Source organism: Dipodomys spectabilis, unplaced genomic scaffold, assembly GCF_019054845.1.
Source record: "Dipodomys spectabilis isolate Male_0828 unplaced genomic scaffold, ASM1905484v1 ptg000145l, whole genome shotgun sequence".
NCBI lineage: Eukaryota > Metazoa > Chordata > Mammalia > Rodentia > Heteromyidae > Dipodomys > Dipodomys spectabilis.
Window position 1 is genome coordinate 14,254,363 of NW_024870822.1, and position 25,516 is coordinate 14,279,878.

Here is a 25,516-nt window from a genome sequence, read left to right on the forward strand (position 1 = left end):
GAAATCATGGGAGTTATGATTCTTTGGGAATGGCTTACTTCACTTAATATAATTTTTTCCAAGTCTCTTCTTTCTAATGGAGGCATAGAATTCCATTATATGTGTATATATATACATATATGTATATGTATATATATATCACATTTTCTTGATCCATTCATTGGCTGAGGGGCATCTGGGTTGGTTGCATATCTTAGCTATGGTAAACAATGCTGTGATAAACATAGTTGTGCTGGTAGGTTTAGTATGGCCTTATTTTTGATCGTTTGGGTAAATGCTCAAAAGTGGGATTGCTGGGTCATAGGGGAGCATTTTGTGGAGTCTTCTGAGGAACTTCCATACTGATTTCCAAAGTGGCTGAACAAGTTTACACTCTGAACTTTACAACTTGGAGGGGGGATGGAGGAGTTGGGGAGGTGAGGAGGGAAGGGATGATAGGGGAAAAACAAAGGAGGAAGTAACAATGCCCAATAGGAAATGTACTCATTACCTTACTCAAGTGATTGTAACCCCTCTGTACAGTATTTTTACAATAAAAATATTAAAAAAATAGACCACCAATAAGCTTTTTTTAATGAAGGAAAACCATGTATAATTCTATAATTTGTATAAGACAGGGAAGAAAGGATACACATGATTCATAATTTAACAGAAAGGAGAAATAAAACATGAAGTAAAGATGTTTCTAACACTTTACTATATGACATCTATATTCCTCCTCCCTTCTGAGTCTAACCGATTGTTTCTTCCCTTTTTCTTATCTATTGATATTCCCTTTTACTGTCTATGGAATAGAGACCAGAATACTACTGTATTTTCTATTATTCTCTAGCACCTGGACAAGAAGGTACCAATTGAGATATCAGCATCAGGACTCACTTGGATTTCTTGAAAGATACAATTGACAGATTATTGTCACTGTGTTAACATTGTTGGTGAACAGATTCTATATAAGCTTCATCCTTTTTCATAAATTCTACATTATCTGGAGCCTGTAGGCAATTACTTAATACAAATATGGATGGTAAGACTTTATTTTGTTCCAAGGAATTTGCTACTAGGATTTCCATAGCTAGCAGTACTTACTTCTACTAGCAACAAAATATTTTTTAAAAATATGCAAAATAGTAGAAGAAAGAGTTAGAACTCTTTGAGGAAGTCAGTAGTAGTACTTTTGGGAATCCATATTGAAGTTGTTTTAATTTTGATTCATTAATTTTTGAAATAGCCATTATTATAATTCTTCAAGTAGCATCCTAAATAATACCAAAAAAGGACAAAGAAAAAGCAAAGAAAATACAATGAAACCAAATGTTCTTTTGCCTGAATCCTATCTCTTTCTCTGCTATGTTGCATGTGAAATGTCACCCTCAAAAGTTCATCTGCTTAAGGTCTCATCCTCAACCTGGAGGGCTATTATAAGTGATTTGATCATGAGGACAAAAACTTCATCAGTGGTTTAATCCCATTATTAAGTAGGCCCATTAGGAGATGGGGCTTAGCTGGAAGAAATAGATCATGGACAGCTTGAGAAGACTAAATCTCATGCCAGGGCCCTTTCCTGAGCAGCCATATCCATTACATACTTCTACCCCCATGGTAGTCAAACCCATCTCAGGTCCAGAGTAATGGAACCAAAGGATGATTGGACCAGTGGGTGATGAATTGTAACTTCTGAAACTGTGAACCAAAACAAACCTTTCCTCCTTTTTTTAATTGTTTGACTAGCCTTTATTAAGTCACATCCAATTTATAAGTTAAACTAAAAAGGATTGAAAGATGATTTTTTGTTGCTTTGTATGTCTCTCCCCCATAGTATAACCCCTGTTTTCACTGTACTTGATGTTGGTATACTTTGTGGAGGGGAAGGGAAAACACAAAGGGATACAGGTGGACCCATTGCAACAATGAGATGTACAAGATGTTATGGCGAAAAATGAACTTTGGGGTGGGGGGTGGGGGAGATGGGAAGGTAAGGGAAGGGGAAACAAAGGAGGAAGACAACAATGCTTGATAAGAAATGTATTCATTACCTTGCCCATGTAATTGTAACCCCTCTCTATGGTATTTTCACAATAAAAAAAAAAAGATTGCAAGAAATCTTAAATTATGCCTTATTAGACCATGTACAGTTTTCCTGAACACAAAGTGGCATTGTGGTATTCTCTAAAGTTCATATTATGGTTTTTCTAACATTTTTATGGATTTTTCATTTGGCTTCAATCTATATGAATAGCTGGCAAAAAAGAAAACAGAGAATACATGACCACAAATTATGCAGCCTTTGAGCATCTTTTTGACATCACTCAAGCCTTTCCTCCTTTAAATTGTTTTCTTCAGATAATATGCCCCAGGGTAGGAAAAGTAACTATCATAACCACTTAGTAGCTAAACTAATTGGACATAGTTTAGGCTTCTAAGCCTCAGGTCCTTACCTGAAAAGTGGGATTATAGTGACTTTCTCGTGTAAGAGTTGGAGTGAGAAATAAATCAGACTGCTACCAACACAACCTTTTAGCTAGGTAATAAAGATGAATTTCTTAAATGAAATGTTAACATATCCCTTTAGCAATGTACTTATTAGCAAAACACATAAACATATGAATAAGATATGATCATTCAAAGCATAGTACAAAAGCAAGTTCTTTAACAATTAGAGAAGGGGGACATTAGCTCATCTTAGAGATAGGAAAGGACAGTAAACATTTAAGCTCATTCAACATATTTTTAACATTTCCGTGACTGATAGTGCTCCAGATTTTGGGGTCCAGTGAGAAATAAGAAGTACGAATCTTAAGCTGAATTTAGACATTATTGTTAGTATTATGCTCACCTAAGGTCCTCAGCTCCACCCAGACCTGGGCCCCCTCCCATTCCTGGAGTTCCCACCATACAGCTGGCCCCTCCCTCTCTCTGCCCAGATCCACCTGAACTCCCGTCTACCTTACTTCCTACCCCTCAGACCCTCCTGCTACCTGGATGGGGACAGAGGCCATGTGCTCCCTCTTGGGGGAAATATGGCTCCTCTAATAAACCTTATAATAATCTTTCTCCTGTGCCTGCCTGCCTCTGCGTGGTCCCCTGGGATGGATGTGTGGGATCCTCCTTCAATTACTGAAAGATTTCAGAAAACAAACATGTACACAACTATATAAGAAAGTTATAGAAGGTAAAAGGTACTGTAAAACAAGAGAGCAGTACATCAAATATTATAAGAACACATATAAATATAAAATTAAAAAATAGATGTAATCCAACAATGTTGGTTTGAGAGATGTGATCTTTTGGTTAAGATCTAAATAAAATAGGCTGCTATCTCAGGTATAGATGGGAGGTATTACGAGAAGTATTAACTCTGGGTATACTAGAAAATCCAATAGAGTTAAATGTCTCACTGAATTCAAAATTGGGTATTATTACCATCATGTAAAATGATGGGAGATGATCACAAAATATGTCACTATAATAAGTTAGGCCCAATTATCATTTCCTTTTCCCAAGTCTTTGTCATCAAAATAGACATCCTATGGAAAAGTACTTCCTGAAGAGTAGGGCCAGCAGGCTATGGCTTATTTTCCTGTCCCCATGGGATCTGGGAACTGGAATCCCCTTATCCTTAGGGCTCTCAGGCCTAGTTTATAAACTTATCACAATAATTTCTCAATGAAGGTAAAGGGAAACCAACTTGATAATAATAAAGCCACTTCACAAGCTGCAACTATTCTATTTTGTCGTTGTACACTGACAAATACGAACGATTTTTTTTTCTCTTCAGTTAAGCTCCATGCTCCATGCATTAGAGAACTTTAAAGAGTCCTCTGATGGCTGAGTAAAGCTGTTTAATTCCAGGCTGAATTGGCCATTCACTTATTTATACAACAATGCCTTCCACTTCTATCCTAAGGGGGCACTTTCAATTCATTTAAAGGATAGTGAAGAGTCTAATGGCATCATGGAGGCAAAGCAAGAAATTGGGAGAAATTGCCTGCCTAGTCAAAGAGGAAGGAAGGACCATCCCACAGGGCACTACGGCATTTTCTCAGCAGTTTAAGGAATAAATATATGGCTGCTCCTCTATTTAGAGGGAATTGGTCTCAGGACCAACACTCTACCCCTGCAGGATACCAAAATCCAAGGATGTGAACACCCCATATATAAAATAGTGTACTATTTTCATATTTATTCATATGCATATCTTCACTACTTTAAATCAGCTGTTTTACATATACCTAATGAAATATAAGTGATATATGAGTGTTCAACTGCATCATTTAGAGAATAATGATAAGAAAACTTTGCACCTAGACAATACAGATGTAAACCTTAATGAATATTTTCAATCGATGGTTGAGTCTGCAGGTGCAAAATGCACAGATAAAGGAAGCTGACATGTGTTTTTCTTAATTCCCCAACAACAACTAAGAAGCGTACAACGTTTAACCTTGAAAAAACTCTTCCTGATCATCTGCCTTCATGGAATAAGATTTACCTTGTAGTTTAGAAATTCAATATAGTGGGACATAGTCAACACTTCTTCAAAAAATGATACAAAACAGGCTATAACAGAACAGAATGGAATAAAATAGAGAATGTCATAGACTACTACAAGAATAATAGCAGGTTCCTGATATGCATAGGTGCCTGGACATACAGTTATAAAATAATAATTACTTCTAATCATTGACAACAATTGAAAAATTATAAAATGTTGGCCAAGCATTGTGATGCTTGCTTATAATCCCAGTACTTGAGAGGCTGATGCAAGAGAATCATGAGTTCAAAGTTAGCACATAGTGAGGCCCTCTCAGAAGAAAAAATTAAAACCTTAATAATCCACAATTACAGCAAGTATCCTATGTTTAAAAGAATAACTGGTTTCTGACCCTCAAAATTTAGGAGGCATATACATACCTACTAAACTTACAATCTCAGAATCACAGAGCATCTGAACTAGGTGGAAGCAAGGATGCTCCTTTTACAGATAGGAAAGTCAGAAAAGGCAATGTAATTACTACTTTCCCCAATACTTGAACTAAATTCTATTAACTCATTACACTACAGTCAAACTTTTCATCTTAATATAGGGATGAGATGATTCTGAGTAGTGTGCATCTATGAATACAATGCAGTGAACAGTCATCTTAGACTCTAAGAGCAGACTCCATCCTGCGATACTATCTTCCTTGTGCCCACATCTCACAGACTAGATTCCTTAAATCCATCTATTTCTTTGAATCTCTTTTGTCTTCCCCCAAAGACTTCTTCAAGGTAAAGCATCAGTTTGATATGTAGAAACAATAAGATATAAGAAGTTGGAGCTTAGGTATTAAGAGTCACACAGACCTGAATTCAAATGAACTGATGGAAAAGCCCAATGAGAAGGGGCTATGTCCATCTTGTTTACTGTTCACACAAGGGCCTCTGCAGGTATGCAAAACATGCTTGTTGGCATAAAGGAAAGAAGAGAAGAGGAGCCCTAGCTCGGGCATTCATCAGCTATCTTGTCTGAACAAGTGCCTTAATATAAGTGAGCTCCATATTTTTCATCTATCTAATAGAAATGACAGTTATTTAAAGGATCAAGTAAGAAAATACAAGATTTATCACTTTCCAGTACAAAGTCAATATTAGTAAATGTCTGTAATATTCTCTCCTATTCTGTTAGTGGATTATTACTTTTAGTTCAGCAGAAACTCTTTCTAAAAGTAATCATAATTATATATATATATATATATATATATATGAAATAAAAAGAACAAGTCTCAACCAGAGTGTTGCTAGTTCCCCACCCTCCCCCTTTCTCACTTCTGCAGTCTCCAGCATTGGCCCCTGAATCGCTGTGAGGTATCTTGGGGTTGATCAGAATTCTGCATGAAAACCATTCCCTTGGGCCATGACCTTTCTCTCTTCCTGACAGGATTACTGCTAAGGCTGAGATGGATTGTTGATGCTGGGTAGGAAATGAAGCCCTGCAATGAGCACCTGTCACAGTTAAGCAATTACAAATCTCCTAGGATCCAGCCTCCCATTGCTCATGAATGGCATCAACAGTGCATTTTCTGAGCTACAGAATTTCAGAGATGCAGAAAACATCATATCCTATAAAGCAAGACAACAGATGAAGAAAAGAGCTCTAACACAAACCCGAGAACCTATGGAAGTTAATGTCAGAGTCATGTGTAATTCTACTAAATTTCTGGAATTCATTGATTGCCCCACAATCTTACTGCTTCCTCCAGGCACACATTTGCATATGGAAATGTGCAAGGCTTTTTATTCATTCTACTTTCTTTCTTAATGTTAAATTAACTGGGCCAATGAACCACAGGAAGTATTGTTTGAGATCTGACTTCAATCACTATTAACATAAAATATTTATGTGCGCATGAAATTGTATTTCAGGGGGCTTGTCCTGGAGAGGAGCAAGTAGAAGGGGGAGTCAAAATTCTCTGCTAGGAGAGGAAGGCTTTTGATGTTGATCTCTAACTGGCCATGGGACCAAGCAAGGAGGATACTCACTCTGCTAAGAAAAGTCTGATTCTGAAAGAGCAATTAAGAGTCTCAACCTCACTAAGACAAAATGCAATTAGAAGCAATCGCTTTGATATAGCTTTTCCATCAGTCTACCCTACTATTTAGTTTTTTTAGGGACCATGTGAGGGCAAGATAGTGTTTATGAAATTACAATGGGTCACTGGCTACTACAGCACCAATTCACACCAAGTGTTTTCAGATTTTATTTTGATATTTTTACACACTTAGCTGAATGTATTACAGCTTCTCAGGCTATCAGGATGATGTAAACACACAACGATTTCAAATTCAAAATACTTATTGAAAAATAAACTTCCATCTTTTCCCATGATCTCTGGAGCAGTTTTCTGAACAAAATTAACACAAATAATTGCTGTAGTTACTATAAATAATACTCATTCATTTGTGCTTGCTATGAACAGTACATATATCAATGTTTTGAATACATGTCAGTATTAAAAGCAACTTCCCACTCCAGCTTAGCAGCAGGGTTCTGGCGGAATTCTGGCAGTGCAGATTCCAAGGTAAATTTCTAGAGAATGTCTTTTTCTTTTATTTTCTTTTTAAAAAATTTTTCCAGTCATGGGGCTTGAACTTGGGGCCTGGATGCTGTCCCTGAGCTCTTTTGCTCAAGGCTAAGCACTCCACCACTTTGAGCCACAGTACCACTTCCAACTTTCTGGTGGTTATTTGGAGATAAGAGTTATTGACTTCTTGCTCAGGCTGACTTTGAACCATGATGCTCAGATCTCAGCCTCCTTAACTGTTAGGGTTACAAGTATGAACCACCAATGCCTGGCTAGAAGGCCTCCTTTGCAGAGTTTTGGAGGAGAGCCCATTTCATCTAACTCCTCCCCCTCTCCATCAATCTTATCATTCTGTTCTGTTCTATTCTTCTGTTGAATCTTATTAACCAATTCAAACAAAAGAACACAGTCTCAACTGTCATGATGTTTATAGGCTACATTATGTCACAGATTGACAAAAACAACAATTATTAGGGCTTTGATTAGACGAATTTTCTAAACTACATGTTATGTTCAATAAATATTGCTGTAACCAAAGTATTCATAGAAACGTAAGATTCTGTGTTAAATGAGGCTCTACTTTAATGAGGCTTCAAACTTAATCAATCATGTCAACACTCATACACATAGTGAAAGAACACAACCGTCTAGTTAGTTACAAATGCAAAGAACAGTCATGTACAATAATTCCACTGCACAAATGGAAGATGATATGAGGCACAAAGATACTAGCTATTTGCCATGGTCAGTCATATAGCTTTGATAGGCAGAGCCAGGATTAAAACAACTACAAACAGATGCCAAGGCAAGTGCTCTCAACTATTAGGGTCCAGTCTTAGCAGAACCAAAGTCTAATAGGAACACTCACACAAAAAGAAAGTGTACATTTTACTAGCAAAATTAATCCATCTGTATTCCTGCATCCATTCAACAACCATTTATTAAATACTATTACTATGCATTGGATATTGGGCATGAACAGATGTATTAAGTGAATTCTGCTTTGAAGTTTAGATAGCACTGACAGACAAATAAGTAATTAAGCAATGATCTTACAATGTAAAAAATAGAGCCATTAAGAAGATAATTTTCTTCCTGGAATAAGGGACACTTAAGTGTGGACACTGAAGAATGTCTATACATGGATGGTGTGATAGGTACCTATAATGGCCTTGTTTCAAAGAGGTTTCAAGAGGGGTTAAGTTCCAAAAGAGAGTCCTCTAGAAATGATTTTCTAGGCAGAGGAGAACTATTCTGTGCTCTTCACATACACAGCTTCTGAGAAGATATATCCATGGTCCTATCCTAAAGCACCATCCTTGACCCCAAAAAGCACTCATGGGACCTGCTAAATTAAGAAGGTGGATTTCACACTGTCCCATTTCTATATATCAAATGTCAAGTTTGACATGATGAATATTTCTTCTAATTTCATAAAATTCTAGCTATAGTATCATAGAAAGGCCATGCTATGCTCTAGAGTGTGGACAAGGTCAAGAAAATAATTTAATATCCTTATAAATTACATAAGGTAACAAGAACTTCAGAGCTTTAAATCTTTCATAATTGACTTATACTACCCCAAAACTTCCAATGCCATTACTTACCTTCTAAAAATAATTGCCTTTATTTGAAAGCATAGAATGCATATTTTGTGTATAGCTTCAGTAATGGGAAATTAAATATATGACTCAAATTTTTAAATAATAATTTTTATAATAAATAGAAATAGACATTTGCAATTCAAGGAACATATATTTTTGTTTCAAAATAGAAGGATTTATATCTGATTTGACTTGTAGGGTCATAGAATAACATTAAAATTTTAAAGTATGTACTTGAATAATCTAAATTTTCACCCTTATAATTTAGTGGTAAAATGTTCAGAAAGCCCAAATAACTTATCCATTTTCAGAAATACCTCAAAAAGTTAATCCACAAATAGCTAATCAAAGCAGACCCCTTGCTCAAAAAGTAAAAACAATTAACCATGAAATAGCAGAAAGTGAGGTATGAATATGGTTCAAGTGGTATATCTTAGATTTCAAGCCTTACTATTGGAAAATACACATAATAAGTAAGAAAGGAGAAAAGCAAGGAAGGAGGGAAGAATGAAAGGGAAAGAAAGGAGAGGGAGCAAGAGTCACAGAGGAAGAAAGAGAGAGAGAGGGAGATAGAGAGAGACAGACAGAGAGAGACAGAGACAGAGAATGAGAATAGCTAAGGCAGAAATTTCCACAAACATTTAGTGGCAGTGTGAATTATATCAACCTGAAGAGTACTTTGGCTACATATACTAAATGCCATACATACTTATTAATAAATAGAAATTAATATCTAAATACTATAATTGTACTTAAAGTGTCTTGGCAGTAACCCATAGTAGATAAGAATATAAATTCTTATTTTAATCTCAGCTTCATCGCTTATGAGTCTTTTGATTTGAGGAATATTTTTCAATAAAAACTAAAGTTTTTTATTACAGTTATTATTAAATATATCATTGTTTACACTAACCTAGAAAAGGGAAGTGTTTAAATAAGATGGAATATCTTAACCAGACTAAAACACTTTATAGGCAAATAATATTTGTTATAATCATAATCATAACATAAAAGAAGAAATAGAGCCAGGAGCCAGTGGCTCAAACCTGTAATCCTAGCTACTCAGGAGGACGAGATCTGAGGATCGCAGTTCAAAGCCAATCCAGGCAGGAAAGTCCATGAGACTCTTATCTCCAATAAACCACTTGAAAACTGGAAGTGGCACTGTGGCTCAAGTGGTAGAGCGCTCCCCTTGAGCTGAAGAGCACAGGGAGAGCCCAAGCCTAGAGTTCAAGCCGCATGACCAACCAAAAAAAACAACAACAACAACAAAAGAAATAGAATGCAAAGATAATAATGCATATGTTTTCATATTAGTTTTGGTGCTTATGAAATGTTTTCATTATAGTCTGAGAATCCATGGTTCCCTTTGCCTTCTACAGCTCTAGGTCTAAAAAGCCAAACCCATAACAAGGGCCTCTGAGCTATTGTCATGAACAGCCACACATCTTTCACTTTGCTGTGAGGATAAGACCCCAAAATTACAGGAGATCCAGAAACCATAGTAATGCTATAAGGGGTATGGACATCTGACCACATTGAGACTGTATGAAAACAGTTTGATAATCTTTCCATCTAGACAGGGCTGAAGTAGATGATAAGACCCTTGTAACAGGAACTCCAACAATGCCTGTGACACTAAACATAGAAAATAGAAAGTGAGAACTATACCAATGTAAGTAGGGAAACTATGCTAGGAGTGATGTTTTTCTCCTTCTTTATACATTTTAGGGTTTCAAATATTGTTTAACAAACAATATTTTGTTTGTTTGTAATGGGGAAAAATAACTTTTCTTAAACCTCTTTGTAATATAGTGTGTATTAATTGTATACAATAATGGGTTTAACTGGGACACTTTCACACATGAGTATAACATATATTGATCATATTTTCTCTACCATTAAATTAATTTTTTTTCAATTTCAGAGCTTGAACTCAGAGCCTGGGTGCTATCTCTGAGCTTTTCAGCTCAAGACAAGTGCTATACTAGTGTACAACTCTACTTTTGTTTTTTGGGTGGTTAATTGGAGTTAAGAATCTCATGGACTTTCCTGCCCTGGCTGGCTCTGAAACAAGATCCTCATATCTCAGCCTCCCGAGTATCTAGGATTATAAGTGTGAGCCACCAGCACTTGGATAAATTAACTTTTTAAATGGATAACAAAAGGACTACTCAATTGTTTGAAATACTTTAAAGCTTAAATGGTATGTTGTCAAATAAAAGCCATGCCTTGACTTTTTTCCTGTTAGAAATTGTATAAAGTGGTTCACTAGATATAAGATTTTTTTATGTTTCAGTAGATAGACTTTTATTTTATGTTATTATCATTTTTATTGTAAACGTGATATACAGAAGCATTAGAGTTACATAGGTCAGGTAATAAGTATATTTCTTTATGAATGTTGTCACCTATTCCCTCATTTTCTCCCAGGTTTTCCTCCCAATTCCTCTCCCCCCATAAGTTGATAGTTCATTTTCAACATAGTGTCGAGTATCACTGATGCATTTGTTCACCCTTTGTCCCACCATTTCTGTATTTCCCCCTACCTTCCCAAAACAGATAAGTTTACACACAAGACAAAAAATACAGAAATCAAAAACAGCAACAACAGGGGCTGAGAAGGTGGCTCAGTGGTAGAGTGCTTGCCTTGCATGCATGAGTCCCTGGGTTCGATTCCTCAGCACCACATAAGCAAAAAGAAAAAAGCAGGAAATGGCACTGTGGCTCAAGTGGTAGAGTGCTAGCCTTGAGCTGAAGAGCTGAGCGACAGCACCCATGCCCAGAGTTCAGGCCCCATGACCAGACTCAAAAAAAAACAAAAAAACAAAAAACCAGCAACAATAAAACCCACAAAAACAAAAAACCTTTTGCTTCCATTTCTTGAAGTTCATTTCAATAAGTATCATCTTATATGATCATATGTACATAGCTATTGAGTCCTTGTGATTCTCCCCAAAGAATATCCTTCTTTGCTCTCACTGTGTGAATATTTAGAGTCCTGTATGGTTTATCATAGCAAACTGTAGTTTCTTTGTCTTTTACCATCCATTGTGCTTGCTTGTAGATTTATATGCACATAGTAATTTTCAAATGAGGGAAATCATGCAAAGAACCATATTTCTTTGGCTCTGGCTTACTTTTCTTATTATATTTTTTTCCAAGTCTTTCCATTTCCTACAAATGAGGCAATGTCAGTCTTTCTGATGGAAGCACAAAGCTTCCCTATGATGCAGCAATTCCACTCCTGGGCATTTATCTAATAGACCACAAGCCAGGCTGAACTAAAGCTACCAGCACAACCATGTTCACTGGAGCACTGCTTCCCAAAGCCAAGATATGGAACCAGTCCAGATGCCCTTCAGTGGAGAATGGATCAAGAAAATGTGGCATATATACAAAATAGAATTCTATGCTTCCATCAGAAGCATGATATCAGCAGGTTTTTAAAACTCATGGAATAGCTGTTGGAAGCAAGGATTGTAGCTTTGGAGAACACAGGAGAGAAAGCCAATATATTCAGAATCTTACCAAAGTCAATATGTTCTTGACATTCTGATCTTTGAAACCATCCCAAATGATTTCTGAGAAACAGTAGACCCTGTATAATGACCAAAACGCTTTAATAAGTCCACATGAAAATAGAATAAGGCATTTGGTGAAGTATCATTTGAACTAAGCATTTCCCTTCAAATAGTTTGGAAAGCAGTATGGAGGTTCCTCAAAAGACTAAACATAGATCTCCTTTATGACCCAGAAATCCCACTTGTTGGTATTTACCCAAATGAGCACAAATAAGGCCATACTAAAGCTACCAGCAAAACTACATTTTTTGTAGCATTTTTACCATAGCTAAGATATGGAACCACCCTCAATGTCATCAGTTGATGAATGGATCAGAAAAATGTGATATACATACATATATATATACATATATATGTGTGGATGTTATATACATATGTGTGTATATACACACACACACATATATACATATATATGTATGTATGTATATATATATATATATATATATATATATATATATATATATATATATATATATATAATGGAATGCTATGTTTCCATCAGAAAGAATAACACTGCCCCACTTGTAAGGAAATGAAAAGACTTGGGAAAAAAATCATATGAAGTGAAGCAAGCCAGACACAAAGAAATACATAGTTTCCCTTATTTGTAATAATTAGTATACATCTAGGATAATCTTAGTAGATGAACAAAATAGCTCAATAGTTATGACCATATAAGATGATGCTAAGTAAAATGAACTCCAAGACATGGACACAAGAGGTTTTTCTTTGTTGTTGTTATTTTTAATACACTATGTGGTTTCTTTTTTTCTTTTGTGGTTTTCCCCATGTTGTCACTGTATTTGATTTTGGTACCCTGGGTATTGCATATACCCAGACAAAGGACAAAGGAGGGACAATACAGGAGTGACATTCACAAGACAGTATGCTGAAAATGATCTGTACAACTGGGGGGCAGAGATTTGGGAGAGGGAAAGTGGGAGAAAAATGAGGGAGGAGGTAACAAGTTCAACAAGAAATGTACTCATTACCTTACCTATGTAACTGTAACCCCTCTGTACATTGCCTTGACAATAAAATAAAAATAAAAATAAATCTCAAATAGTTCCTTTAACAACTTGACCATTAGTGTTAACATCAAGCACTATTTATAAGGGAAAAAAATCATAACCAAACACCCTCAAGAAAATGCTGTTTGATAGATCCAAGATTGTGAACTACTAACTTTTGGGAGAAATAATCATAAGGTTTTAAATGTGATAACCATATGGTGAAGATGTCTTAAGATCTGTGAAAATCTCCAAAATTTAGAACTGTTTTTTACACTACATAATTAAGCTCACCTGATGCATAAAATCTCCTACGATGTCAACCAGACCCTGACTAAGGCTTACATTATTTAGAGTCAAGAAGGGCAACACAGATTTGCTTGTTTGCTAAACCCAATATCCACTACATTCTGTCCATCCATCAACCTGAACAGTGTTTAAGTCTAAGCTCTGCTCACTGTGGTCACTGCCTTTGCAGAAGTCCACCGTCTCCTGCCTTAATACTTGATTTCAGTAAGTTTATGTGGCTTAGAGCATGGATTCTCATATAAATCTCGTCTCTACCATTCAGAAGTTGTCAGGCACTGTGCAACTCATGTTTTAACAAACAATACATGTTGCTCTGACCTTTTTTCAGTTCTTATACCTCTCCATAGCTGTATTACTTTAAGATTAAGGCTAAAGATTAACATATAAGTATCTATTTCTTTGTCCATGTCAAATACCATTCCTTCCTTTGCATTGTAAGTTCTAGTCATGTCTTCTTTCAGCTTCTCAAATATAAGAAGAGATTATTTCCATGTTCATGTATATGATAAAAGAAACTGACCAAGTTCACCCATCATTTCATATCTAGCACTAGGTGAAGCAATGGAAAGTGATGCTACTAATAATACAAACATCAATTGCCTTTCCTGTGCATTAAGTATCATGTGCAAGTGCTTAATACAATCTCATCTCAACTCTTAATATCCACATTTATTAAATGAAAAGTTTTTGTCTCTATTTTAGTGAGATTGGTGCAGATATAAGTTATACTCCAGAAAGCTAGGTAGACTCTTGTATCATAAGAGAACACTATGCATTAATGTATACTTCATAAAAAATGTTCATAATTCTTTTTTTATTTGCGTTTATTTTATGCTAAATTTATTCCGTGCCATAAGTTTTTGTTTCTTCAGTTTCTTCTGGGATACCTTTTTCTTCTGTGCAACCTCCTCCTCTGGTTTAGGAACAATTTGCTCCTTCTCAGTAAGGATCATCTCAATGTAGCAGGGGGAGCTCATGGATGGGTTAATCCTACCATTGGGCTCTGTAAGTTCGGCGGCGCATCTTAGGTGCTTTGTTCACCTGGATGTGTTCAATGACCAGGGAGTCTACATCTAAACCCTTCAGTTCTGCATTACTCTCTGCATTCTTAAGCATGTGCAGCAGAAATTCAGCACTCTTTTTGGGCCACGGACCCTGTGTCCAGCCCCACTGTTTGGCCTGGCACACCTGCCAACTCCACCATTGCAGTGCCGGAATGGCACACATTGCTTTTTTCTAGTGACATCTTTCAGATACTTGGTCGCTTTTCGGATATGCATACCCTTGATGGCCTGGGCTGTTTCTCTGGTGTTCTTAAAGTATACACGAAAATTGGAACCTCTTGATTTGCATGATTTTGTGGGGTTTTCTGGGTCTAGAGAGTAGCAAACCATTTTCACAGGTCACCTCTGGCCGCTTACAGGAAGAGCTCAGAATTCTTTAGAAATTTATTATAGAGGATAGAATCTTGGCTACACAGGGGTATGATTTTATTATGTGTGGAAAAGATATAAAGACCGTATACTTGATTTTATGTAAATATATAAAATATGTTTTCACATTGCATATGCTTTCAAAGTTGCAAACATATGCAACAAACCTGAAGGTCAGTATGAGGAGGGGAGGACTTACTATGCTAGGAATGAAAACACATGATTTTATGTCTATCAGTACAAAGTAAAAAAAAATCTTAAATATATTCCCAGTGGATTTATGCTGTCTGTTTCCTCCAATATAATTTTACAACATTTAGTTTACAAAAATTGACTAAGGAGATGTTTAGTCTATTGCTTTGCAATGCAACATTTAATTTTATAGCATGAATAATGCATTTCTTTTTACAAATGTAACACTTTCCTGATAGCATCAATAAGCTGCTCCAGAGTTAGTAAACACTACATGAGTGCCAGTAAAGCTACAGATTTTGTTACCAAAACCCACAGATTAATTTTCAGTTCATAAAGTCACATATGGGTTATTTGTCCAATGATTCCTACCCACATACTGAAGTTTGACATGAAAAGTCAGTCAACTTAAATAACAAGTCATGCTCTAATTTGAACCTGTTATTAATCAGTGTCCATTAGATACACATAAAACTATCTAACATGAACTATCTCAGTGCTCTGTAGAATCTAGTCCCTAGTACCTTGCCAGACCTATGCTGTTCCATTTCAACATGGAAAGAACTTCCTGCCTGTGAAACTACAAATAAACTATTCCACTGTTCCCTGCTTATCTAAAACCCTTCCAACAACCATCCTATGTTACAGTCCCTTCATATGACTGGTTTAATCTGGCTCCCTCTTAATTCAGCCTATGATTATAGTTTCTAGTAACTAATAACAATGCCTATGTATAACAACTACTAATCACTAATTATTTAAAATGGTATATGCTTTTTATTGGATTATAAAAGTCTAAAATACAGGCACCATGTTTGATTTTCATTTGCTTTGGATTCATTATCAACTGAAATGTCCATCGTAGAAGCCACTCAGTGAATATTTGCAAAATGAAGTTTATATGGCTGTTAAAAAAAACACTAAATGTCAAGGTAGTACTACAGTTGCCAGCATGTCTGAATACTAATTTACAGTGACATTTAAAACTAATACTATTTATTAGGGTAATGGTAATATATATATGCATATATATATATATATATATATATATATATATATATATATATGTAGGGTCTATGGTTTCAAGTCTTAGCTCTGTAATTTAATTGATTTATGGCCATGAAAAGTAAACTATTTCTTAGAACTTGACTTTTGTCACCTAGTAAATTAAATTTCTACTAGTTTTCCCTCACAGTCCATTAAGAATTAAAAATAATATACATGATACACTTAAGACAGATCCCTACATATTATTAAATGTCATTCTATTAAAAGTGAAGAACTTGCAGTCCTGTCCTTTCTAACATAAACTGTGTCACTAAAATTACAAGGAGCATTAGAATAGTTATCAGAATAAAGACCAGAGCTGGTTCTCTGCAATGAAAGATTTAAAATAATTTAAAATTTCTAAGCAGTCCCATATAATCCAAGTAGGAAAGGCTTAGAGCCAACTGTTCTAGAAGAAATACCTGAGTTCACATAACTTCTTGCCTCTGAGACAGAGTTTTAGTGATGAACACCATTAAGGTCAAACATTTTAAGAAGCTTTGTGCCGGGAGTCAGTGGCTCATGCTTGTAATCCTAGCTACTCAGGAAGCTGAGATCTGAGAATCACAGTTCAAAGACAGCCAGGGCAGGAAAAGTCCGTGAGACCCTTATCTCTAATAAACCACTAGAAAACTGTGGCACTGTGACTCAAGCGGTAGAGTACACGCCTTGAGCAGAAGAGCGCATGGACAGCACCCAAGCCCAGAGTTCAAGCCCCACGACTGACAAAAAAAAAAGAAGCTTTGTAACATATAAAAGAAAACTAACTTACATTCAGAAAATATGTATATTTGAAGTATATTAAAGTATATCTCTAGATATGTCAATATTAATAGCCATGACAGCTGGCAAAAGAGTCACCATGTTTCATTCTATCAGAGCTATAGTAGAGGCCAGAATTAATAATGTTTATATTTTAAGTGCATATGCAAATATATAAACAAATAGAAAAATTACAAAAAAAGCTAATTCAACATCCTACTTCTGTATAAATCAAATCAATAATTAAAGAATCTAATTTCTATTCCTGGCAAAAAAAGAGGATTAAAAGAATTCAGCTCTCTTTGGGGCCTTGATGACCTTGGGTCCCACTGCCCATTAAAGGTTACTTCATCTTATAGTCATGGTAGGAAAAGTTGGAAGACAACACTGTTAAAAATTTTCCACAGATTCTGGTAGGAAAAACAAATTTCCCCTTTTCACATAAAATTTAGTAACCTTGAACTCATCATTTTTATGGTCTCCATGTCTCACTGTAAAGACAACTGATCATAAATGAGGGAATAAACCTCCTTTAATCGATGAAATCAGTGAGTCATTTGACTAAGGGTCACAGAAAGGAGAGAATTGAGGCTGTTAATTTCAAACAGAAGATTGTCCACAGACCACCCAAGAGAAAGAAAAACCATTGACATCCTTCTGAGCTTCCTAGTGTGCATGGAGAAACACGTTTCCTGACTATTTTACCATCATTACATACAGTAGAAAGAAGGATATAGTGAATTTCTGAGCAAGTGATAATAAGTTTATTCTGTTTACTCTTTGACTTTTCAGCTCTATTTCCCAATATGCTTTATTGGACATACCTTAAGTTTCCATAAAATGTTTCATTAAATGGATCCACTGCTGTAGATAAAATAAGCCATCTTGTCAGTAGATTGACAAACTGTCTAGTTATTGATTAGTTATTTCAGCATACCAACAGTTTTGCTTGATAGCAAGATTTCACCTTTGAACATGCAAAATTTTGAGTGTAGTATACAAATAAAAATACTATACTCCAAAATATCAAAGACCTTAAAGGTATGGGGAAGCATTTCAGAGAAGTAGAAAAAACTGATTAATAGAATAATCTCAGTATTATGTAGTTTCTCAATATTAAGACAATAATAATGCATATACTTGACCCAGTAAGGGCAGAGTCTTTTTGGAGAATAGTCCTTAATATAAAGAAAACAATACCAGTACACCAAGAAATCTATTCCAGTGTAATTGATTATGAAAATGTGGACATGTTTTAGTGGTAGGAAGTTGAGAAGTCAGGGCCTCACACTTACTGAACCATACCTCCAGCCATTTTTATGCTGTTGTTTTTTTTTTCTTTGTCACTCATAGCACTTGAACTTTGGGCCGGGGTGCTGTCCCTGAGCTCTTCAGCTCAAGACTAGTGCCCTTCCACGTAAGCCACAGTACCACTTCTGGTTTTCTGGTGGTTAATTGGAAATAAGAGTCTCACATATGTTCTTGCCTGGCTTTGGTCCACTATCTCAGCCTCCTGAGTGGCTAGGATTACAGGTATGAGCCAATGGTATCCAGCTATACTGATTATTTTTAAGAGTCTCACTCCTTTCTTTCTCAGGCATATGTCTGGACCATGACCCACCTACGTTAGGCTTCCTGTTTTAGCTGGAATGGTAGGCTCTCGTCCACATGCCCATTTTCTTTTCACTGAGATGTAAAGTCCATGAGGCTTTCCTGGAATCGTGATCCTTTCAATCACAGCTCCTCTGTAGCTTAGAATATCAGATGTGAAACACCAGGTCCAAATATGGGATGCGTGGAGGGGGAGGGGTCTCACAAATGTTTAGCCTGGGCTGGCCTACAAGTACTATCTTTCTTTTCTCACCTCCTAAATATACAAGCATTAGCCACCAGTACCTGCCTGCAAGTTTGGACTCTTCCATATTCAAAAGTATATAAAATGTTAGGTAGACTTTTGTCATTATTCAAAACACAATGATGTGCAATTACTTTTTAAAATGCTTTTCATGTAAGGTTTGTAACACATGTAACATATATAGAACCCATAATATCTACTCTGTGCAGTGCATATGTGTTAGTAGCCTCTGTATACCAGATAGCTTTGTAGCCTGAGTCTTATGCTTTGCTATTTATTATATTCTTTTTATATGTTTTAGAGGCATCTTTTTTTGATAAACACACTGCTGCATTTTACTTGCTAGAATGGCAATTATGATTAATTTGGATGCATTTATGCTTGTCATCCATCAGGCATCAAATGATGCTCTAAGTACCCATGTGTTTTTCAAGTCTTTTACAGTATAACAATCCTCTAAATAGTAGATTTTTACTGCTAAATTAAAGTTAAAATTCAATTACCATAAATAAAGAATAACACATCTGCATCTGCACATTTTTCTCACTGAACTCAGGATATCATATCAGTTCCTATTCCTTTGATGACTTCTGTCATTTCCTAAGAAAGACATACCATATATTGGGTCATAAAGCTAAAAGTTTCTTCAAATTCTATAAAACCTCAAGGTAGTCTCTTCCAACCAATCAGTGCTCCCCAATATTTGGTTCATAAAGATAAAATTATGGCTGGGAGCTGGTGGCTCATGCCTGTAATCCTAGCTACTCAGGAGGCTGAGATCTGAGAATCTCGGTTCAAAGCCATCCCGGGCAGGAAAGTCCATGAGACTCTTATCTCCAATAAACAATTCAGAAAACTGGAAGTGGTGCTGTGGCTCACGTGGTAAAGCCCTAGCTTTGAGCTGAATTGCTGAGGGACAGTGCCCAGGCCCACAGTTCAAGCCCCACCACCAGAAAAAAAAATAAAGATAAAATTCTGGATGCATACGTGATATTGAACGCTGTCTTGACTGTGCATGCTGACTATTGTCCCATCTTCTTTTTCACTTCTTCACTCAATCAAAGTCCTAGTATGAACAGTGCACCTAATGTCTTCTTATCCTTGCTTACACCTTATTCTATGTCACAAAATATCACTTAGTATCTTCCTCTTCTACCCTATATTCCTTTTAAAATTATCTTTACCAGGAACTTCCTAAGTGCTGGCAAATCCTGGTGAAATAAGAAATAATAAACAAACATTTCTCTGGAGTTTATATCCTATAGAAGAGGATGCAGCAAATAAAGAATAAGATGACTTAGAGTTGTTTCAAGGTAATATATAATATTAAAATAGCAATAAATGGAATGTGACAGGGGAAAATAGGAAAGCAGGATACACAATATAAACTGAGAAAAAAACATGAGTTCTAAATTAGCATAGAATTAAGGGTTATAGACTTTTGTGCTTAAAAGTACTTTCAAAAATTCTGACAAGAGCCAGGCGATGGTGGCTCATGCCTATCATCCTAGCTATTCAGGAGGCTGAGAGCTGAGGATCATGGTTCAAAGCCAGCCTGGGCAAGAAAGGCTGTGAGACTCTTATCTCCAATAAATCACTCAGAAAACTGGAAGTGGCGCTATGACTCAAGGGGTAGAGCGTAAGCCTTCAGCTGAAGAGCTGAGAGACAGCACCCAGGCCCAGCATTCAAGCCCCATGACCAGAAGAAAAAAAAATTCAGACAAGAAAAGCCTTGATCACATAAATAGTAAATAGTTGGTTTAGCCCTAGGAACTATAACTGATGTCTCCTTAAAGCCACAACATCATTTCTGTGCCACATACTGATAAGGGAATTCACTTCTGAGTCAAAATGGCCTGGGTGTTAAGCTCTCTCTCTGTTCTTAAGTAACTTAACTCTATTATCTAAATCTTATCTTTAAAGTGAAAATAATTATAGTACCACGTATAAATACAGATACACATGGAAACAATGCATGAAGATATTTGGATAGTTTGTGCCATATTGTACATTTATATTGAACTATAGCAGAGTTTTTAAGTTTTGGGTATGTTTTTAATCTCTTCATCATACAAAATAGTAATGAATGATTGGTGTTACCTTAGAAATTACACGTATACCATATTGAAATAAAACCCTAATGCAATGATATAGTAAGGGGCGTGGCCATTAGGACATGATATAGTAAGGGGCGTGGCCATTAGGACATGATATAGTAAGGGGCGTGGCCATTAGGACATGATATAGTAAGGGGCGTGGCCATTAGGACATGATTAAGTTATGAGTGTTCTATTCTCATGAATGGAACTGGTGCTCTTATAAAAGGGTTTGAGAAAGAAATGAGTGCTTGGTACCCTTCTAACATGTACCATGACAGGAAAAAACAACCATTCCCTCCACAGGATGCAGTAATAAGATTGACAAGAGAGAAGACATTGGAACTGCACTTGACACCTAGTCTTACATTACTTTAAATACCTTTAAAACTATAACAAATACATGTCTATTCTTTACAAATTATGGAGTCCAAGGTATTTTACTAGAGTAGCACAAATACATTAAGACAGCATCTATTATGTTCACAATTTTATATTGCACCAAAATCAGTTATACATTAGCTGAGCAGATTGGAACATTTTATGCTGATGATATTATCTGGTTTGTTGGTTTGGGGTAATTTAGTTTGTTTTCTTTTTGCACTGATACTGAGACTTGAACCAAGAGCCTTAGGCTCTTGCTTGGTTTTTTCACTCACAGCTGATGCTCTACCTCTTGACTGGTGCCTCTAGTTCCAGTTTCTTGATGGCTAATTTCAACTCAGAGTCTCTAAGAATTCTCTGCCCAAACTAGCTTTGAGCCTCCATCTTTGAATTTCAGCCTTCTGAATAGCTAGGATTACAGTACCCAGTTGGTGTTGCCTTTTTTGTTGTTGTTTGATTTGGTTTGGTCTGGTTTGCTGTTGTTTGTTGTTTTTCTATTTCAATAGATTCAGCTCCTGAACAGTTTCAATAAAAGGAGAATCAATATTGTTTAGTGACCTAAACAAGCCAAAGAGAAAACCAAGTGGGAGGTCATAGTAGCACTGTTTTCCCAACACTGAATTGACCCAGATACTACTTCTTTGAGAAAAACTGACTTTTCACAATGCTTTCCAAATCTGCTGGAACAATAAATAGATGCTTCAATTTCTTCCATGATAGAGAAAACCATAGCAACAGGAGAAAGGCATATATCATAAAAAGAATACTTTTCTGGAATGTATTCAGCTTTCCCATAATAGCAATTTACAAGATATCTTAAGAAATATATTTTATCCACACACATATATCCTTCTGTTCTGGGCTAACAACTGTCAGCATAATATTTTCTTCTATATGATAAACATCATAAAGGCCAATGTCTTATCCAGGTCTTTTCTTTTTCATAACTCAAGACATTGTGTTAGAAAAGTTAAGCACTTAGTGTTTAACTTTTAGTAGGAAGAGAAAACATGTCTAGTTAGCACATGAATTAGTCAATAACTTGTGCTGTGGCTTTGTGATAGAGAACAAGATCTTTGTAGATTAAAAAAAAAAGCAAAAATCATTTCCTTACCTTGAATTTTAAAACAGAAGTCAGTACAGAGCCAGAGGTACAAAGTATGACTAAACTGATATACGCACAACTATAAGAAAAAAGTGCCCAGAAAGATATTTAGGCCCTGAATTCAAGATCCAGTAGCAGCGTAAAAAGAACAGCCAAGATAATAAAACTCATCTTTCATTTAGGGTCTCTTTCAGGTTTAATTTTGGACATAGTCATAAGACTTATATATGGATAGATTACTACATTAGGGGATTTGATTTTTTTTTTACTGGCATTTTCCTTCTGGAACCTATCTGCCATACAATATAGCAAAACCTGCTAAGTTGAATAGTACCTGAGACATCATCTAGAATAAAATGGAGACACTTCGGCAGCTCACAAAAATTACTACTACAGGAATGAAGCTGTTATCCATGATCTATCCCATGTTCCGTCTTGCTGAGTTTCATGAAAGGTTTCAACAAGACATGAAACAGAAGAGGCAATCCAAAAATTCATATGGAACAATAAAAGACCCCAAATAGCAAAAACAATCCTTAACAGAAAGAACAGTGCTGGAGGAATATCAATACCAAATTTCAAACTCTACTACAAAACCATAATAATCAAAACAGCTTGTTACTGACACAAGAACAGACCTCAGGACCAATGGATTAGAATTGAAAACCCAGAAATGAAGCCACAGACCTATAGCCCCCTAATCTTTGATAAGGGAGCTAAAAAAATAGAATGGAAGAAAGTCAGCCTCTTCAGTAAATGGTGCTGGCAAAATTGGTTAATCACCTGTAGAAAAATAAACAAAGATCCTTTTATATCATCCTGCACCAGAATCAACTCCAAATGGATCAAAGACCTTGGTGTCAAAGCAGACACCTTGAAAACATTACAGGACAGATGGGGAGAAACCTAGGTCTCCTTAGCACAGGCCAAAATTTTCTTATTAGAGACCCAGAAACACTACAAATCAAAGAAAGGTTGGACAAATGGGATTGCATGAAGCTGCAGAGCTTCTGCATGACAAAGGACAGAGCCAGCAAGCTCAACAGAAAGCCCACAGATTGGGAGAAATCTTCACTAGCCATACAACAGACAAGGGTCTCATATCTAAAATATACCTGGAACTCAAAAAATTAAATCCTCCACTAACAAATTCTCAAAGAAACAACTGCCCAATAAGTAAGTGGACTAAAGACTTAAAAAGAAACTTCTCTGAAGAGGAAAGAAAACGTCCAATAGATGCATGAAGAAATGCTCAACCTCTCTAGCCATAAAAGAAATGCAAATCAAAAACGACATTGAGATTCTACCTCACCCCAGTTAAAATGTCTATAATCAAGAACTCTAGTAACAACAGATGCTGGAGGGGATGTGGCCATAAGGGAACCCTACTGCATTGTTGGTGGGAGTGTAAACTTGTTCAATCACTTTGGAAAGTAGTATGGAGGTTCCTCAAAAGACTCCACATAGAGCTCCCCTATGACCCAGCAATCCCACTTTTGGGCATTTACCCAAATGATCACAAACAAGACCATACTAAAGGTACCAGCACAACTATGTTTATTGCAGCATTGTTTACCATACTATGATATGGAACCAGCCCAGATGCCCCTCAGTAGATGAATAGATGAAGAAAATGTGGTACACACACACACACACACACACACACAATGGAATGCCAGGCCCAAAGAAACATAAGTCCCATGGTTTCTGTTATTTGCAATAACTAGTATATGTGTGGAACAAGTAGAAAAGGTGAAAAGCTATGTACATATGACCAGATAAGATGAAGTTAAGCGAAATGAACCCCAAGATAGATAGTGGTTTTTCCTTTCTTGCTATTGTTTCTAATGTTTTTACAAGGTACCATGTGATTTTTTTGTCACTTTGTATGCCCCTCCCCCATGGTATAACCCATGTTTTCACTGTATTTGATGTTGGTATAATTTGGGGAGGGGAAGGGAAAAAACAAAATGTTTAGGGATATAGGTTGACCCATTGTAACAATGAGATGCACAAGAAACTATGCTGAAAAACAAACCTTACAATTTAGGTATTGGGGGTTGGGGGGGTGGGGAGTGTATTTGTGGAGGTGGGAGGGAAGGGATGGTAGGGGAAAAACAAAGGAGAAGGCAACAATGCTTGATAAGAAATGTACTCATTACCTTGCTCATGTAACTGTAACCCCTCTGTACAGTATTTTCACAATAAAAAACTTACTAAAAACAAAGAATCACCCAGACAAGCCCAGCTGATAGGTTATTGTTGTTTTAAGTCTTTCAATTTTGGATTATTTTGTTATGCATAAATGGTTGTTGAAATAGAGAAGAGTATTAAAGCACAAACATTAGACGAGGGCTCAGACAGCCATAGGACCTAGATTTCCTCCAAAAAGACCTCTGTCACCTATCAGTTTTGAGATGTCATGGACCACCGCAGAAGTCACTCACATCTCAGTTGATTCATCCATAAAGTGGATAAGGATGCCTGACTCATAGAAATGCTGTGAAGATTAAATGTGATAATGCCACTCATAGTAATCTTTAAGACAATCTACAGGCTTGTTTGTGAGTAAAGAATGGGCTATGAATTTTTTTTTTGTTTGGGTCTGGTCATGGGGCCTGAATTCTGGGCCTGGGAGCTGTCCCTCAGCTCTTCAGCTCAAGGCTAGCGTTCTACCACTTGAGCCACAGCGCCACTTTCGGCTTTTTTCTTTTTGCTTATGTGGTGCTGAGGAATTGAACCCAGGGCCTCATGCATGTAAGGCAAGCGCTCTACCACTGAGCTGCCTTCCCAGCCCCTGGGCTATGTATTTTTAAGTGGTGGAAAAACTAAAAGGAGAACAGTTAGACATGACACAGGGGAATTATGCAAAACCTGAAATTACAGTGGCCATCAATGAGATCTTATTAGAATACAGCCACACGGATTACATACTATCCAGGGCTCTTCTTAGAGTGGTAGAGTTGATTAGCTGGGAGACAGACTATATGATTCACAAGGCTTGAGAGATTTACCATGTGACACAAAAATAAAATAATTTTTTAAAGGCTAATGCTGACTTTAATCAATGTGAC

The 25,516-nt window shown here is 36.4% G+C and overlaps 1 protein-coding gene and 1 long non-coding RNA gene across 2 annotated transcripts in view; both read right to left on the reverse strand.

The window, feature by feature from the left end:
* Nucleotides 1–25,516, reverse strand: part of Nell1 (neural EGFL like 1) — an 837,848-nt gene that overhangs the window by 227,464 nt on the left and 584,868 nt on the right. The gene's annotated exons all lie outside the window — the stretch shown is intronic.
* Nucleotides 14,392–17,395, reverse strand: LOC122117849. Its single transcript, XR_006149242.1, has 3 exons — nt 17,386–17,395; nt 14,792–14,804; nt 14,392–14,506 (listed from the first exon to the last, which is right to left on the reverse strand). It is a non-coding gene; the product is annotated as an uncharacterized LOC122117849 (long non-coding RNA).